The 18,996-nt window shown below is 43.0% G+C and overlaps 1 protein-coding gene across 5 annotated transcripts in view; it reads left to right on the forward strand.

Annotated features, from left to right (window-relative positions):
- tsnare1 (T-SNARE Domain Containing 1) overlaps positions 1-18,996 on the forward strand; it is an 849,044-nt gene that overhangs the window by 396,962 nt on the left and 433,086 nt on the right. The gene's annotated exons all lie outside the window — the stretch shown is intronic.

The raw sequence follows: 18,996 nt of genomic DNA on the forward strand, positions 1-18,996 counted from the left end.
TCCAGAGGCACACAATTAGTTAACTTGTTAACTGCACTCTAAAATGGCCTTGTAAGTCATTTGGTTCAAGAGGATTGAAAGAGCAACAAATGCTGGCCTCGTCAGCAATAAAAGCAAAGTAACTTATTTTGCAAGGAGTATTGTAAGATTGGAGGCCTGTGACCAGTGGAGTGTCACAAGGATCGGTGCTGTGTCCACTACTTTTCATCATTTATATAAATGATTTGGATGTGAGCATAAGAGGTATAAGAGTAAGTTTGAAGATGACACCAAAATTGGAGGTGTAGTGGACAGCGAAGAAGGTTACCTCAGATTACAATGGGATCTTGATCAGATGGGCCAATGGGCTGAGGAGTGGCAGATGGAGTTTAATTCAGATAAATGCATTTTGGGAAAGCAAGTCTTAGCAGGACTTATACACTTAATGGTAAAGTCCTAGGGTGTGTTGCTGAACAAAGAGACCTTAGAGTGCAGGTTCATAGCTCCTTGAAAGTAGAGTCACAGGTAGATAGCATGGTGAAGAAAGCTTTTGGTATGCTTTCCTTTATTGGTCAGAGTATTAAATACAGGAGTTGGGAGATCATGTTGCGGCTGTATAGGACATTGGTTAGGCCACTGTTGGAATATTACGTGCAATTCTGGTTTCCTTCCTATCAGAAGGATGTTGTGAAACCTGAAAGGGTTCAGAAATGATTTACAAGGATGCTGCCAGGGTTGGAGGATTTGAGCTACAGGGAGAGGCTGAACAGGCTGGGGCTGTTTTCCCTGGAGGTTGGAGGCTGAGGGGATGACCTTATAAAGGTTTATAAAATCATGCGGGGCATGGTTAGGATAAATAGACAAATTCGTTTCCCTGGAGTGGGGGCGTCCAGAACTAGACAGCATAGGTTTAGGGTGAGAGAGGAAAGATATAAAAGAAATCTAAGGGGCAACATTTTCACGCAGAGGGTGAAGCGTGTATGGAATGAGCTGCCAGAGGAAGTGGTAGAGGCTGGTACAATTACAACATTTAAGGGACATTTGGAAGGGTATATGAATCGAAAGGGTTTGGAGGGATATGGGTCGGGTGCTGCCTGGTGGGACGAGATTGGGTTGGGGTATCTGGTCAGCATGGACAGGTTGGACCGAAGGGTCTGTTTCCATGCTCTACATCTCTATGATTCTAAGTATTCTTCCTTGCAATGGGAGCCCTCTCCACTTATCAAATGAATGTGAGGTTTGGAAAAAAGCAAACATTCTCATAATGTTATCTCATAAGATGCTATTACACAGTTCTGGAAGAAGTGGAAGTTGAACCCAGGCTTCCTGATTCAAAAATAGGGATACTACCACTGTGCCATTCTCCTATATGAGAGATCATCTAAATAAGGTACCAGCACTGTTTCACTCCAGTGTCTTGGCTTCATATTTCTCACAGTGTTGGTGAGGTCATCACTCCCTGATTGAAAGTGATTCATTCTAGATAATTGACTAATAGTCCTCTGATGCATTTTATCAGCTGCTTATCTGCAATGGCCCTCTATTCCAAGGAAGGTGGTTTACCTACAGTGGTCAACTACTACACATCATCTTGTGGAAGGCTGCCAGATCTGCTAATTTTCCCTCATGCTTTCAATGTTGAGTTTTGAGGCTTGCAGGTTTTGTTTTGAAACAGAAAATGTGCTATCCTTGATTTTGCATAGCTTAGACAGTTATGATGAGTGCCAGAGGTTCCACCACAACGGACATGTAGGTATCTACAGTGTGTCCAGGATAGGAAATGAAGTGCTCTCCTGTTCGGGGTGGGGGTGGGGGGGGGTGGGGGTGTGGTGGGGGGTGGGGGTGTGGTGGGGGGGGGGGGCGCGGAGGGGGGGTTAGGATTGGAGACCACCAGTGAATTTGTGTCCTGTGCATTTTCTATAGATTGTAGGTTCAGAAGGCAGATCAGCCAACCTCTCGTTGAATGGCAGAGCAGATTAGTAGGGCTGATTGGCCTGCTCGTATTTCTGTTTTTTCATGAAGTTTGAATGAATTTTGAATGTCAGAATTTCAGATGGATAGATTTTCTGACGTGCTATCGTGAAATTCCAGTGCTAAAATAATGTGCCCCACAGGATGTGTAATGTGATTTTCATCTCACTGTTGGAAGCAGTTATTGAACCAGTTCTTTGAGTCAACAGATATTTGTATTGAAATTAGTAATAACCTTTATTAAATGGAATAAAATAAGTTCTTCTGCAAGCCTTGTGATTTTCACGCAGGCTGCAATTTTCAATTTTGCAAAGAGCAAACAGATTGTCTTCAAAAGACTGCATCTCGGAAACACAATTTGAATGAACAGTACTGGAGACTAGCAGAATGAATAGCGTGATTAAAAAAAAGCTCAAAATTCAGCTGATTAAACGTCTGGTTGGCAGCTCTAGAAAGCACTTAGCCATATTATTATGGGCACACTCAGTTAATTGAGTATTAATTTCAGTATATCCCAAATTGTTGGAAAATATGCAAAGGAAATATTTTCTGCAACCTCTTGAACACAACAAAATCTGTTTCAACAAAGAACAACTTTAATTGAACTTTTGCTTAATGCATTATTATGCTCGGTTGTACATTCCTTCCTTGGTTTCAAGTGAAATATCAGTTCGTTTTTCCATTGGGTTACATTGGATGCTGAATTATTTTGCCTCCTTCTTCAGACTCAGAATGGTACCAGAGGACTTGAGAAGTCTGAGTGCCACAATCTTGTTCTAAAAAGCATGTAAAGACAAGCCTATCCACTACGGGCAGCCAGTTTAACCTTGATGGTCGGGAACTTTCTGACATATTTAATGGCTATTTTAGGATGGAGATGGGAAAGACCTGGTTCAGAGAAGTACCGGCCAATTGGAGATCAACCCTTTTCAGAACTTTGGGCCAGGAAACGAGAGTGAAGCAGAATGGGTGGGTGTCTGGGGCATAGGAGCATTTTCCTGCAGATGCTGGAATTTGTGCTGAAAACAAGAAAAATGCTGGAGATCACAGTGGGTCAGGCGACATCTCTGGAGGGAAAGCGAGCGAACGTTTTGAGTCTAGATGACTCTTCATCAGAGCTTACATGAAGTCTGGAGGGCCAGCATTTATACAGTTGTTGGGGTTGGAACGCTGCGGGGGTGGGGTGGGGCACAAAAGGTTGCTGATAATGCAGATTAAATGATTGGAATGTGAGAATGCCAGAACAAGAGTGTGTCCAACTGCCAAACTGGGAAAAAAAAAGATAGTAAAAAATGAGGTCTGCAGATGCTGGAGATCACAGCTGAAAATGTGCTGCTGGTCAAAGCACAGCAGGCCAGGCAGCATCTCAGGAATAGGGAATTCGACGTTTCGAGCATAAGCCCTTCATCAGGAATGAGAGAGAGTAGCCAAGCAGGCTAAGATAAAAGGTAGGGAGGAGGGACTTAGGGGAGGGGCGATGGAGGTGGGATAGGTGGAAGGAGGTCAAGGTGAGGGTGATAGGCCGGAGTGGGGTGGGGGCGGAGAGGTCAGGAAGGAGATTGCAGGTTAGGAGGGCGGTGCTGAGTTGAGGGAACCGACTGAGACAAGGTGGGGGGAGGGGAACTGAGGAAACTGGAGAAATCTGAATTCATACCTTGTGGATCTTCCGCCTGGGAACCCTCCAACCACAAGGTATGAATTCAGATTTCTCCAGTTTCCTCATTTCCCCTCCCCCCACCTTGTCTCAGTCGGTTCCCTCAACTCAGCACCGCCCTCCTAACCTGCAATCTCCTTCCTGACCTCTCCGCCCCCACCCCACTCCGGCCTATCACCCTCACCTTGACCTCCTTCCACCTATCCCACCTCCATCGCCCCTCCCCCAAGTCCCTCCTCCCTACCTTTTATCTTAGCCTGCTTGGCTACTCTCTCTCATTCCTGATGAAGGGCTTATGCTCGAAACGTCGAATTCCCTATTCCTGAGATGCTGCCTGGCCTGCTGTGCTTTGACCAGCAACACATTTTCAGCTCAAAAAAAAAGATAGTCCCACTAGAGTGAGGGAAGGGGAGAGAGGACATGGTGACAGAGAATGTAGTAAGTAAAGCTAAAGGGAAGGGAAAGAATGGGAATGGGTTCACAATTTGAAGGTATTGAACTCAACATTAAGTCCAGAAGGTTGTAAAGTGCCTAATCTGAAGATGCCATGCTGTTCTTCCAGTTGACGCTGTGATATGATGGAGTTTTGCAGCTTGTTGAGACTAGAGAATTGGGTATGTGAATTGGATGCTGTGTTAAAATGACAGGCTATGGGAAGGTCAGGGTCACGCTTGTGCACAGACTGGAGGTGTTCCACAAAGCGGTCACTCAGTCTGAATTTGGTTCTTCCAGTGTAGAGTAGAACACATTGGGTGCAGCGAATACAATACACAAGATTGGAGGAAGTACAGGTGAAATGCTGCTTAATCTGAAAAAAACTGTTTTGACCGTTGGATGGTGAGGAGGGTGGGGGTGAAGAGATAGGTGTTGCAACTTCTGCAGTTGCCTGGGAAGGTGCCATGGGAAGGGGTGTGGTGTTGGTGGTCACTGAGGAATGGACTAGGCTGGCCTGGAGTGAACAGTCTCTGCAGATAGGGGAGTGAAGGGAAGATGTATTTGGTGGTACCATTCTGCTGGAGTTATAGGAAATGGCAGAAGATGATCCTTTGAAACCGGAGGCTGATGGGATGAAAAGTGAGGACAAGAGAGTCCTGATAGTGATGTTGTGAGTGATGCGAAAGGGCAAGGGCAGAAGCACAGGTGATAGGTTGGTTCTGATTGAGGGCACTATCAATGACAGTGGGCAGGAAACAATGGTTATGGAAAAAACAAGCCATGTCAGCTGTGCAGTTTGGAAGGTGGCATAGTCAGAACAGAAATGATGTCGGCAAAGGAACTGGAGAAGGGAATGGAAACATTGCAGGATGTGGGGTGTGAAGAGCTGTAGTGAAGGTAGCTGTGGCAGTCGGTGCTTTGTAATGGATGGCAATGGACAGTATATTCCCTGAAATGGAGAAGGAGAGATCAAGGAAGGAGAGTGTCAGATATAGATTATGTGAAACTTGCAGAGGGCTGGAAACTGGAGGCAACATCAACAAATTTTCAAGATCCAGTTTGGAGAATAAAATCTGCGACTAGGGTAGCCTATCAAGTACCAAGCTGGCAAACTCCATTGAGCAGTGAGGACTGTGAAGGTGAAGGAGGTGGACAGCTGGGGTTTGAGATGCTGTGGTGGGAAAGCAACCTGTGGGTGGGGGCTTCTGTGAGCGTGGGAGAACTGTTATTGGGAGAACATACCTCATGCTGGCATAATGTTCACATTTAAGAACCACCATTGGTCACTGAGCAGGGATAGAAGAATAGGTGACAGGCTGCCTGGTTTAGTGTGCTCTATCTGCCTTCAGACCTGTTTGCAGGTAGTGTCTAATCCCTAGTGATGATTTGGGACAAAATTAATTGTCACTTAAGCAATTGTGGTCTAAATAAGGAAAGCCAGCACATATTTGTTTTAACAAAACTGTTTGAGCTTTTGATAAGGTAGTAAAGAGGGTTGATGAGGGTAATGGTGGTGTGCATTGACTTCCCAAATGCACTTGATAAAGTGTTGCTCAACATATTTGTAAGCTAATTTATAGCCCATGGAAGAAAAAGGACAGTAGTGATCTAGGCACCAAATTGGCTGAGTGACAGGCAATAGAGAGTCATAGTTAATGGAATGTTTTTTTTCCCAGACTAGAGGAACCTATAGTGGTTGCACATCAATGACATAGACTTAAATGTACAGGGCACAGTTTCAAAATGTGAGTTGCTTCAAAACTTAGAATTATTGTGACCTGTGAGGAATTTAATGTAGACTGCACAACTGCAAAAATAAGCTGTTCAGTCCGAGTCTGCTCCATCACTCAGTGGGATCATGGCTGATCTGATAGTCCTTAACTCTACTTTCCTGCTTTTTTGCCATAGAACTTAATTCTCTCACTGATTAAAAATCTGTCTATCTCAGACTTGAATATAGTTAATAAGCCAGCCTCCAAAGATCCAAAGCATTCACATCTTTCTAAAGTGGGTTGGCCACAGCTAAACACATACACCAGCTGAGATCTAACAAATGTCTTACACAAGGGATGCCGCCTTCTTGCTTTTGTATCTTATGCACATTTCATGAAACTGAGGACATTGTCTGCAATAAGAACTATCTCTCCAATTGTCCTACAACCTTTAATAATTTGTGCTCAGGGCCCTCAACTCATGACTCCACCCCCCACCCCACCCCTTCATTTTGTATTCTTTCAATGACCTTCCTATCTTGAGTATTAACTTTTTGTGTGCATCTTATTAAATACTTATTGGGAATCCTAGAGTACTCCATCTTCCTTTTTAAAAGCAATTCCCCATTGATAAAGTCATGTTTTCTCTGAAAATACAAGTAATTTCTAAGTGATTTGTTAGGACTTGATTCATAAAATCTCCAGTATTTTTCCAACAACTAATGTTAGGGTAATTGGTCTGTGATTCCCCCTTTTCTCTCTCCTTTTAGAGTCAAAGAGAGGTACAGCTTAAAAAAAGACCCTTCGGTCCAACTCATCCATGCCGACCAGATATCCAAACCTAATCAAGTTCTACGTGCCAGCACCCAGCCCATTTCCGTCTAAACTTCGCCTATTCATATACACATCCAGATGTCTTTTAAATGTTGCAATTGTACAGCCTCCACCACTTCCTCTGGCAGCTCATTCCAAACATGTATCACCATCTGCATGAAAAAGTTGCCCCTTAGGTCTCTTTTGTATCATTCCCCTCTCACCCTAAACCTATGCCCTCTAGTCCTGGACTCCCCCACCCCAGGGACAAGATTTTGTCTATTTATCCTATCCATGCCCCTCATGATTTTATAAACGTCTATAAGGTCACCCCCAGCCTCCGATGCTCCAGGGAAAAAAGCCCCAGCCTATTCAACCTCTCCTTACAGCTCAAATCCTCCAACCCTGACAACATCCTTATAAATCTTTTGAACCCTTTCCAGTTTCACAATATCCGTTCGATAGGAAGGAGACCAGAATTGCACGCAGTATTCCAACAATGGCCTAACCAATGTCCTGTACAGCTGCAACATGATCTCCCAACTCCTGTACTCAATACTCTGACCAATAAAGGAAAGCATATCAAATGCTTTCTTCACTATCCTATCTGCAACTCCACTTTCAAGGAGCACTTGAACCAGCACTCCAAGATCTCTTTGTTCAGCAACACTGCTCAGGACCTTACCATTAAATGTATAAGTCCTGCTAAGATTTGTTTTCCCAAAATGTAGCACCTCACATTTATCTAAATTAATGGCCATCTCCCACTTCTCAGCCCATTGGCCCATCTGGTCAAGATCCCGTTGTAATCTGAGGTAACCTTCTTCGCTGTCCACTACACCTCCAATCTTGGTGTCATCTGCAAACTTACTAACTATACCTCTTATGCTCACATCCAAATCATTTATATAAATGACAAAAAGTTCTTGAACATTAGTGTTATGATTGCTAACTTCTAATCTAGTGAGCTGTTTAAGAATCTTGGAAGGAATTTGGGAAATCATAATGTTCCGTGTGCTACCTCTGCAACTACTTCTTTTAATATTTATCATGCAGTCTATTGGATAAATGAGAATTATTCAGCTTTATATTCACTGAATACATTCTAATATCCAGAAGGAAAAATATTGGATGTTACAGCTATTAATAGTTCCTTGGTGTACCCTTTATTTCAGGCATCACAGTATTCCAACAGTGGCCTAACCAATGTCCTGTACAGCTGCAACATGACCTCCCAACTCCTGTACTCAATACTCTGACCAATAAAGGCCCTTTATCTCAGGCATCTCAAGAGAAGACACAATGTATGTTAAACATCTTAGCTGTCCTCTGTCTCTAACACTTGTATGGCTATTTAAAATGTGATTAAAGCTTTGATCATGTTTCATAATACAACTACAATTAACTCAATTCAGTCGCTCTAATTAATTTGTCTGCACAGTAATAGTTTAAAAATGTGTTATATTAATGTTTATGTAATGGTAGTGTTAGATGTGACTATTTGAGGATAGCAGAGAAAGTTGATAATTGGCTTTATCAGGATATCAGTTCCTAATTTTTCACAAATGATGAAGACACAATTATGCCAGTGGATAATGAGGTTGAGTATCTTGCAGAGTCAATGTTTAATTACCTTTCGATTCAGTCATGCAGTGTTCAACACAGTCAGCTTAAATGAAAATATTTGGACTTGGCATTTCTGGTACCTGGGCAAAATAGTTAAATTAAAAAGCTCACTCTTGAAGATTTGCATCTACAGTAAATACACTTCAAAAGTTATTCATTGGCTATAAAGCAATACATTACTGCAAGTTGTGTTCTGTCCATTTGAATAAAGGTTTCATGTTTATTTCATCATGATGAACTTAAAATATGAGTAATGTCACAAGGTTTTGGCTTTTATTGATACAAATAGTGCACCTGTGGTGAGTTTTGATTTAAAGTAGGTTTTTAAAAAATAATTCATTCACAGGATGAGGTCATCACTGACCTGGCAGCATTTATTACTCATCCCTAATTGCCCAGAGGACAGTTAGGAGGGAACCTAACTGTGGGTCTGGAGTCACACGTAGACCAGACCACAGAAGGATGGCAGCTGCCTTTCATATAGGCAGGAGGCTGGAAGAACACAGCAAGCAAGTCATCATCAGGAGGAAGAGAAGTTGACATTTCGGGTGTAACCCTTGTTAACCCTAGTCGAACCTCTCTACCTCCTGATGCTGCCCAGCTTGCTGTGTTCTTCCAGCCTCTTGCCTGTCTACTTTGGATTCCAGCATCTGCAGCTTTTTTGTCTCCTTTCCTCAAGGGGCACAGTGAACCAGATAGGTTTTTCCCAGTATTTGTCAGTGGATTCATGGTCATGATTAGACTCTTAATACCAGATTTTTGTTGAATTCAATTCCACCATTTGCCTAGGCAGGATTCGAACCCGAGTCCCGAGAACATTACCTTGATCAACAACAATAATACCACTTAGCCATCACTCCCCATATTGAAAATGGTGTTGAGTCACTTAGCACTATTCCAGTCATTCTCGTGATCCAGCAGCCAAATTCTTGCTTGGCAGCCATTATCCAGGTGGAATCCACGAGTAATTTTCACACACGGAAGTTGTTCACACAAAGTGATCCATGAGCTAAGAATTTTTGTGTCTGTTTCATATGTTTCTCATTTAATTTGAAAATTATTCAATTTAAAAATAACACGCTGCAAAGGCTTTAACAAGATAAATGAGTTCCGAGCAATTTATTGGCGCATATGTCCAGAAAGATACAGTGAAAATTATTCTGTCACCACAATCAGGCACCAGTTACAAAAAGAATAGAAAGGAATGCAGTTCAGCTTCTGTACAATGAGTCTTTAAACACAGCTCCAGCCCTTCTGCAAGATCTCTGCAAGCTGCTCCAAGTCTCAAGGAATCCTGGCTCTGGGTACAGCAATGACAACCATGCTTCACACATACTGCAACTAGGAGTCCCCTCCCCCGCTTCTGCCTCTGCAGCAGCCAAATGTTAGTTTGTTACAAAGTTCCTAAAATAAAAGTGACATTCATTAGCTGAAAGTATATGTCTTTACTCCCTTTTAATCTTTGTACACAGTATATTTATAAAGGTGAAAGTACATTCACCTCCAAGATAATTGTTGCTTGAGGTTTCCCTTTCTGAAGTAAATGCATTGAAACCTGAAGTCAGTTTCAGCTGTTGTGACGGACCTTGTTTTCAAATAGTCAGTTTGCTTGTACAGGTGAACTCAGCAGGTCGACGGGTTTTGCAAGTGAGAGTTTTCTTTATTGTTTCTTGCTAGTTCTATAGTTGCAGGTTGCCTGAACTGTCTTAGTCGAATAGCAATTGATCTCCACTTTACTCCATGAGCTCTTTTGGCTAAGAACCTTCTCTGATGATGTTTCAGTTTTCTTCTTGTCGTTTCCATGCAATAATGCGTGTTTTCAGCCAGTCTTTAAACAGGTCAAGACCCAACTTGGTTGCTATCCCAAACTGTTGATCGAAGTTTTCATTTTTGTTTAGCCCACATTAGTGTCACATGTTGTCTTTTAACCAAGGTCGTCTCAACCAGTAACACGCATGGTTCTCATTCTTTGCAGTTTTTCTTTCATCTGTGATCTGAATGTCCTTGCTTATTATAATTTGCCTGCTCGTGACCAGAGCTTTTCACTGTACTTAGGTACCTGTGACAATAAATCAAATTAAATCAAATCAAAGGTCTGATAATATCGTCTTCAGTGTACTGACTGGAAGAAGAATATGCACTTGGAGGTACAGCTCCCAAAGACAAGTCGTCTTGTTGATACTCTATTTTGGAGAAAAAGGGGTGGCACAGTCACTCAGTGTTTAGCACTGCCGCCTCACAGCGCCAGAGACCCAGGGCGACTGTGTGGAGTTTGCATATTTTCCCCTTGTCTGCGTGGGTTTCCTCTGGGTGCTCCGGTTTCCTTCCGCAGTCCAAAGATGTGCAGGAAAGTGCTTTAGGGAACATCTCTGGGACACCCCAGCAATCAGCCCCACCGCCCCCAGCCAAACTTTTAAGTTCCCCTCCCACTCTGTCAAGGACATGCAGGTCCTGGGCCTCCTCCACTGCCGCTCCCTCACCACTCGACACTTGGAGGAAGAACCCCTCATCTTCTACCTCAGAACACTTCAACCCCAGGGCATCAATATGGACTTTACCAGTTTCCTCATTTCCCCTCCTCCCACCTTAACCCAGTTCCAACCTTCCATCTCAGTACCATCCTCATGACCTGTCCTACCTGCAATCTCCCTTCCCACCAATCCACTCCCCCCTCCTGTCTGACCTATCATCCCCACCTCCATCCACTCATTGTATTTTTGGCTCCCTTCTCTTCAGCCCCACCCCCTCTCATTTATCTCTCCACCCCGGAGACTTACAGCCTCATTCCTGATGAAGGGCTTTTGCCCGAAATATAGATTTTCCTGCTCCTGGATGCTGCCTGACCTACTGTGCTTTTTCAGCACCACTTTATTCTCAACTCATGCTAAATTGCCCACAGTATTAGTGCATTAATCAGAGGGAAACAAGCCTGGGTGGGTCTCTCTTCAGAGGGTTGGTGTGGACCTGTTGGGCTGAATGGCTTGTTTCCACACTGTAAGGAATCTAACGTAATCTAATCTAATCTTCTTTGTATGATAGCATGAAGATAAGAACAATAATTATTATATAAAGAACATAGAACATAGAACAATACAGTGCAGAACAGGCCCTTTGGCCCTCGATGTTGCGCCGACCTGTGAACTAATCTCAGCTCGTCCCTCCACACTATCCCAAAATCATCCATGTGCTTATCTAAGGATTGGTTAAATCTCCCTAATGTGGCTGAGTTGACTACATTATCAGGTAGGGCATACCATGCCCTTACCACTCTCTGCGTAAAGAACTTGCCTCTGACATCTGTCTTAAATCTATCACACCTCAATTTGTAGTTATGCCCTCTTGTACAAGCTGACATCATCATCCTAGGAAAAAGACTTTCACTGTCTACCCTATCTAATCCTCTGATCATCTTGTATGTCTCTATCAAATCCCCCCTTAGCCGCCTTCTTTCCTAAGAGAACAGACCCAAGTCTCTCAGCCTTTTCTCATAAGACCTTCTCTCCAGACCAGACAACATCCCTGGTAAATCTCCTCTGCACCTTTTCAAATGCTTCCACATCCTTCCTGTAATGGGGCGACCAGAACTGTACACAATATTCCAAGTGTGGCCGCACCAGCGTTTTGTATAGCTGCAACATGATATTGTGGTTCCGGAACTCAAGCTGTCTACCAATGAAACCTAACACACCGTATGCCTTCTTAACAGCACTATCCACTGGGTGGCAACTTTCAGGGATCTATGCACCTGAACTCCAAGATCCCTCTACACATCCACACTACCAAGAATCTTTCCATTGACCCAGTCTCTGCCTTCCTGTTATTCTTCCCAAAGTGCATCACCTCACATTTGGCTGCATTGAACTCCATTTGCCACATCTCAGTCCAATTCTGCAGTTTATCCAAGTCCTCCTGCAACCTGTAACGTTCTTCCAAACTGTCCAATACTCCACCAACTTTAGTGTCGTCTGCAAATTTACTAATCCATCCATCTATGCCTGCGTCAAGTCACTTATAAAAATGACAAACAGCAGTGATCCCAAAACAGATCCTTGTGGCACACGACTAGTAACTGGACTCAGACTGAATACTTTCCATCAACCACCACTTGCTGCCTTCTTTCAGAAAGCCAATTTCTAATCCAAACTTCTAAATCACCCTCAATTCCATGCCTCTTCATTTTCTCCATCAGCCTACCATGTGGAACCTTATCAAAGGCTTTACTGAAGTCCATGTATACACATCAACTTCTCTACCCTCATCTACTTGCTTCATCACCTTCTCAAAAAATTCAGTGAGGTTTGTGAGACATGACCTGCCCTTGACGAAACTCCATTTGCCACATCTCAGTCCAATTCTGCAGTTTATCCAAGTCCCCCTGCAACCTGTAAAATTCTTCCAAACTGTCCAATACTCCACCGACTTTAGTGTCGTCTGCAAATTTACTAATCCATCCATCTACACCTGCGTCAAGTCACTTATAAAAATGACAAACAGCAGTGGTCACAACAGATCCTTGTAGCACATTACTAGTAACTGGACTCCAGACTGAATATTTTCCATCAACCACCACTCACTGCCTTCTTTCAGAAAGCCAATTTCTAATCCAAACTTCTAAATCACCCTCAATTCCATGCCTCTTCATTTTCTCCATCAGCCTACCATGTGGAACCTTATCAAAGGCTTTACTGAAGTCCATGTATACACATCAACTTCTCTACCCTCATCTACTTGCTTCATCACCTTCTCAAAAAATTCAGTGAGGTTTGTGAGACATGACCTGCCCTTGACGAAACTCCATTTGCCACATCTCAGTCCAATTCTGCAGTTTATCCAAGTCCCCCTGCAACCTGTAAAATTCTTCCAAACTGTCCAATACTCCACCGACTTTAGTGTCGTCTGCAAATTTACTAATCCATCCATCTACACCTGCGTCAAGTCACTTATAAAAATGACAAACAGCAGTGGTCACAACAGATCCTTGTAGCACATTACTAGTAACTGGACTCCAGACTGAATATTTTCCATCAACCACCACTCACTGCCTTCTTTCAGAAAGCCAGTTTCTAATCCAAACTATTAAATCACCCCACTTCCATGCCTCTGCATTTTCTCCAACCCAAAAGTTTTACTGAAGTCCATGAATACCACAACAACTGTCCTACCCTCATTTACATGCTTGGTCACCTTCTCAAAAAATTCAGTGAGGTTTGTGAGACACGACTTGCCCTTGACAAAACCATGTTGACTATCTGAAATCAAATTGTGGCTATCCAGGTGATTATAAATCTTATCTCTTATAATTCTTTCCAAAACCTTTCCTACAACAGAAGTAAGGCTCACTGGCCTATAATTACCTGGGTCATCTCTGCTGCCCTTCTTGAACAAGGGCACAACATTTGCAATCCTCCAGTCCTCAGGTCCTAAACCTGTAGACAATGACGACTCAAATATCAAAGCCAAAGGCTCTGCTATCTCCTCCCTAACTTCCCAGAGAATCCTCGGATAAATCCCATCCAGCCCAGCAGACTTGTCTACTTTCACTCCTTCTAGAATTGATAACACCGGTGCATATCTAACCTCGACTCTTTCTATTCTAATACTTCGTACCTCATTCTTCTCCTCTACAACATTCTGCTTTTCCTGAGTGAACACCGATGAGAAATGATCATTTAGCACCTCTCCGATCTCCACAGGGTCCACACTCAACTTCTCACTTCTGTCTTGATTGGCCCTATTCCTACCCTAATCATCCTTTTATTCCTCACATACCTAAAGAAAGCTTTAGGGTTCTCCTTTATTCTATTTGCTAAAGACTGCTCATGTCCTCTCTTTGCTCTTCTTAACTCTCTCTTTAAATCCTTCCTAGCTGATCTGTAACTCTCCATCGCCTCATCAACACATAAGCCTCCTTCTTCTTATTAACAAGAGATGCAATTTCTGTAGTAAACAATGGTTCCTTTACCTTATCACTTCCTCCTTGCCTGACAAGGATATACCTATCAAGGACACGTGATACCTGTTCCTTAAACCAGCTCCACATTTTGATTGTCTGCATCCCCTGCATTTTGCTACCCCATTCTACGCATCCTAATTCTTGCCTAATCATCTTATAGTTTCCCTTGCCCCATCAATAACTCTTGACCTGTGGCATGTACCTATCCCTTTCCATTACTAAACTAAATGTAACTGAATTATGGTCACTCTCTCCAAAGTGCTCACCGACAACAAAATTAAACACCTGGCCTGGTTCATTACCAAGCACCAGATCCAGTTGGCCTCACCTCTTGTCGGCTCTTCGACATACTGCGTCAGGAAACCCTCCTGTACACATTGGACAAAAACTGACCATCCAACGTACTAGAGCTATAACATTTCCAGTCAATGTTGGGGAAGTTAAAGTCCCCCATAATGACCACCCTGTTCCTTTTACTCCTACCCAAAATAATTTTGCCAATTCTGTCTTCCACCTCCCTGGAACTCTGCGGAGGCCTATGAAACACTCCAAGCAGTGTGACCTCTCGTCTCCTGTTTCTAACCTCAGCCCATGCTACCTCAGTAGATGAGTCCTCATCAAAAATTCTCTCAGCCACCATTATATTATCTTTGACTAACAAGGCCATGCCTTCCCCTCTTTTACCACCTTGCCTAAGATCTTAATGAAAGATCTAAACCCTGCAACATCCATTCCTCACCCTGCTCTATCCATGTCTCCGAAATGGCTATATCATCGAAGTCCCAGGTATCTATCCATGCTGCAAGCTCACCTACCTTATTTTGGATACTTCTGGCATTGAAGTAGACACACTTCAAGGCAGTTTGCTGTCTGCCAGCACACTCCTGTGACCCTGAAATCCTGACCCTGTCCTTCCTACTCTCATCCTCCTGTGCACTGTAACTACACCTCCAGTTCCCATCCACCTGCTGAGCTAGTTGAAACCCACCCGAATAGCACCAGCAAATCTACCACCCAGGATATTAGTACCCCTCTAGTTCAAGTGAAGACTGTCCTGTTTGTACAAGCCCCACCTTCCCCAAAAAGAGCCCCAATTATTGAAAACCTGAAACCCTCCCTCCTGCACTATCCTTGCAGTCACGTGTTCAGCTGATATCTCTCTCTATACCTTGCATCGCTATCCCATGGCATGGGTAACAAACCAGAGATAACAACTCTGTTTATTCTAGCTCTCAGCTTCTAGCCTAGCTCCCTGAAATCCTGCCTTCCATCCCTATCTCTCTTTCTACCTATGTCATTGGTACCTACATGGACAACGACTTGAGGCTGGTCACCCTCTCCCTTCAGCACCCCAAAGATATGATCTGAGACATCACGGACCCTGGTACCTGGGAGACAACACACCAACTGCGAGTCTCGTTCTTTCCCAACAAACCTTCTATCTGAGCCTCTAACTATTGAGTCCCCAATGATTAACACTGTCCTCCTTTCCCTCCTTCCCTTCTGTGCAAAACGGACAGGCTCTGTGCTAGAGATCTGGGCCCCACTGCTTGCCCCTGGTAAGTCATCCCCCTCAACAATATCCAAAACAGTATACATGTTTTTCAGGGGAACAACCACAGGGGATTCCTCGACTGACTGTTTTTTCCCCTTTCAAACAGTCACCCAGCTTTCTTCTTGCGTTGGAGTAACTACTTCCCTGTAACTCAGATCTATCTCAGCCTCTGCCTCCCGAAAGATCTGAAGTTCATCCAGCTCCCGCTTCAGTTCCCTAAGACGTTTGGAGCCTTCTGGAAGCTGAACGACATTGCTCTTGTGAAAGATCAGGTGACTTTTGGCAGCCATTTTAAACTCTATATTATCATATCTATCCTGTTCACAACAAAGGCAAGAGCCAACGATGTATGTAGTACTCCAATTGTGATTTGAGTGTGAAGTGCATACACAGGCTGTATTCACCAAGATTGAATGGCTGCAACAAAAATATTTTTAAAAGATTGTTGCTGGTTACTCAGACAAAACTAAAATATTTCTTATTTAATCTTTATTGTGGCAGGGCCAAAATTGGATCCTGGGAACTATATACCTCTTGGATTACTTAAAGCAAATGGGCACACTTAAGGGGAAATTAATATTATATATATTGAATTCACTCCTGGGAAGAAAGATTGTCCTCTGTGGAGAGACTGATATATAATATGTTCTATTATGTGGAGTATAGCAAAATGAGAGCTGATGTCAGCATAAAAATTTCACATGATTTGAATTGGATTTTATCTTCCACTTATCAATCTCAGACAGAATATGGTCCAGATCTCATGTGTGGTCCTGGGCTGATTGACTCATTATCAGAGCTGAAAATGTGTTGCTAGAAAAGCGCAGCAGGTCATGCAGCATTCAAGGAGCAGGAGAATCGACGTTTCAGGCATGAGCCCTTCTTCAGGAATGAGGAAAGTGTGTCCAGCAGGCTGAGATAAAAGGTAGGGAGGAGGGACTTGGGGGAGGGGCGTTGGAAATGCGAGAGGTGGAAGGAGGACAAGGTGAGGGTGATAGGCCGGAGTGGCGGTGGGGGCGGAGAGGTCAGGAAGAAGATTGCAGGTTAGGAAGGCGGTGCTGAGTTCAAGGGATTTGACTGAGACAAGGTGGGGGGAGGGGAACTGAGGAAACTGGAGAAGTCTGAGTTCATCCCTTGTGGTCAGAGGGTTCCTAGGCGAAAGATGAGGCGCTCGTTATCAGAGCAATTAAACTATTGTACTGAGCATTGTTCATCATCAGTGGATATCTTATGATGCTGAAGAGATCATTGACGAAACAATGGAAATGGTTCAGTTGAGCAAATTGCTATGAGGAACACCTGCAGTGTTGACCTGGAGCTGGCATAATTGGACACTGCAACTATTATACTTTATGCAAAACATGACTCCATCCAGTGGATGATTAGCTCTCTCTTCCAGTTGCCCAATTCCTATTGACTTCAATTTTGCTCACGTCATACTCGAGCAAGTAGTGCCTCAATAATGGGTATAGTCACCTTCTGTCTAAATTCAAATCTTTTGTCCATGCTTTGACTATGCTACAGCTGTCTGGTTCTGGCGTGATCCACACTCATCCTCCGTGAACAACTTAAATGCAATGGAGAGTCCCATTAACAATGTATGCTGTTATTTTACTCATTAAATGAGAATTGATGAATTGGGCAGAATGCATTTTCCCTCCTTAGCAAAATGTATCAAGTGAATCTTAGTTGCTGACCTTCAAGACAAATATATTGAACTTGGATGAAGACGTCCAGCTGTTCACAGTGCTTAAGGGTGTGCTGTCAGCAAAACCCTGTATAATTTCAGCAAATGTCCTTCCAGGCCATTGGCTTCTTAACTACTTGTTTTATGTGTTTCTGAATTTACAGTGAATTATTTACAAGGGTACTGAAATTCATTTGAATGCCAACATTTTCCAATCTTCCACATTTTAAAAAATTCTGTTGTTCCCATCGTTTGTACAAAAGGGGATAATTTCATACTTCCCCCATATTAGGCGCCATCTGTCACCACTTAACCAGTTTATGTCTGTTTGCAGCCTTGTTGTAGCCTCCTCGTAGTTTACTTTCCTCTTGATTACACTTGTTCTCCTGGCCAAGATTTGTCCCTGAACTGACATCCGTTGGATATTTGCAGCAAAGAGAGAAAACATTGTTTCCATGCAGACGAAAACAAGCCTTGTTATTACTTCAGGCTTCAACTCTTCTTTCAGAACCGAAAGCATGGAAGATTTTAAAGTAATCTTAGCAAAAAAAGAAGTGGCGAGGGGGAGGAAAGAACAAAAAGTGAGGAATTATCTGTCACCCATTTAAATGAAACACAGAAGATTACTAAATCACTGGGATGACCTTTACATCAAACAATGAAAGAATCTATTAAAAGCATTATAGAAATCCGAAAGAAAGTGAGGTAATAGCTAAGGCAATGAAAAACAGCCAAAGGAAGAGATTAGTTCATCAGAAAGAAAAGTGAATGCTGCAAATCTAATAGACAAACAGAAAATGCTGGAAAGCACTCAGCAGGTCTAATGTCAACCTTTGGAAAGATGAGAGTTAGCTTGTCAGGTCAATGACTTTTCATCACAAGAAAATCAGAGATATTGAAAGAACCTACAGACTGAGTTTATCATTTAAACACCAAGTCTACACCAAGTCTGATGGGGATTTTGCAGGCAATGAGCAAAAGAAAATGCTTGCAGGACTGAGAATGAGATCTTTCTTCATCGTTGCTGTATTCTTAAGCAAAGGGTTTGTGAAGAGAAAACGGCATAAACTGATTTTTTGGGTCGCAAGCTATCACTGGTAGACTGTCATGGCGATCTGTGCTAGATCCTCAATATGCTGTTTGCAATCAACATTAATGTCTCTGATGAGTACACCCAGTGTATGGCAGCTAGTTTAGTTGATGATATAAAGATAGGTAGAAGAGTAAGTGCAGAGAAAGTACATGGAATCTACAGAGGGGTTTAGATGGGTTAAGTGATTGTACAAAAATTGGCAGATGGAGTATGAAGTAGGAATTTTGTTGATTTTGCGACTTTGGTGGGGAGAATGGAAAACTAGTTTAGTACTTACAAGAAGTGTATTTGCAGAACTTTGATGTCTTTAATATCTCGAAATCTGTCCAGTTTTTCTCTTCAATACTTTAAGTGATTTGGCCTTCACAATCTTATGCGGTACTGTTTATTCTGAGACTGCGACACATTGTTCTGGATTTCTCAACCAAGGGGAGCAGCATCCCTTCAACCAGGTTGACCACTCTAGTCAGAATTATGTGCCATTCAATGGAATTCCCTCTCATTTTTCTAAAACTCCA

Source organism: Hemiscyllium ocellatum, chromosome 4, assembly GCF_020745735.1.
Source record: "Hemiscyllium ocellatum isolate sHemOce1 chromosome 4, sHemOce1.pat.X.cur, whole genome shotgun sequence".
NCBI classification, from domain to species: domain Eukaryota; kingdom Metazoa; phylum Chordata; class Chondrichthyes; order Orectolobiformes; family Hemiscylliidae; genus Hemiscyllium; species Hemiscyllium ocellatum.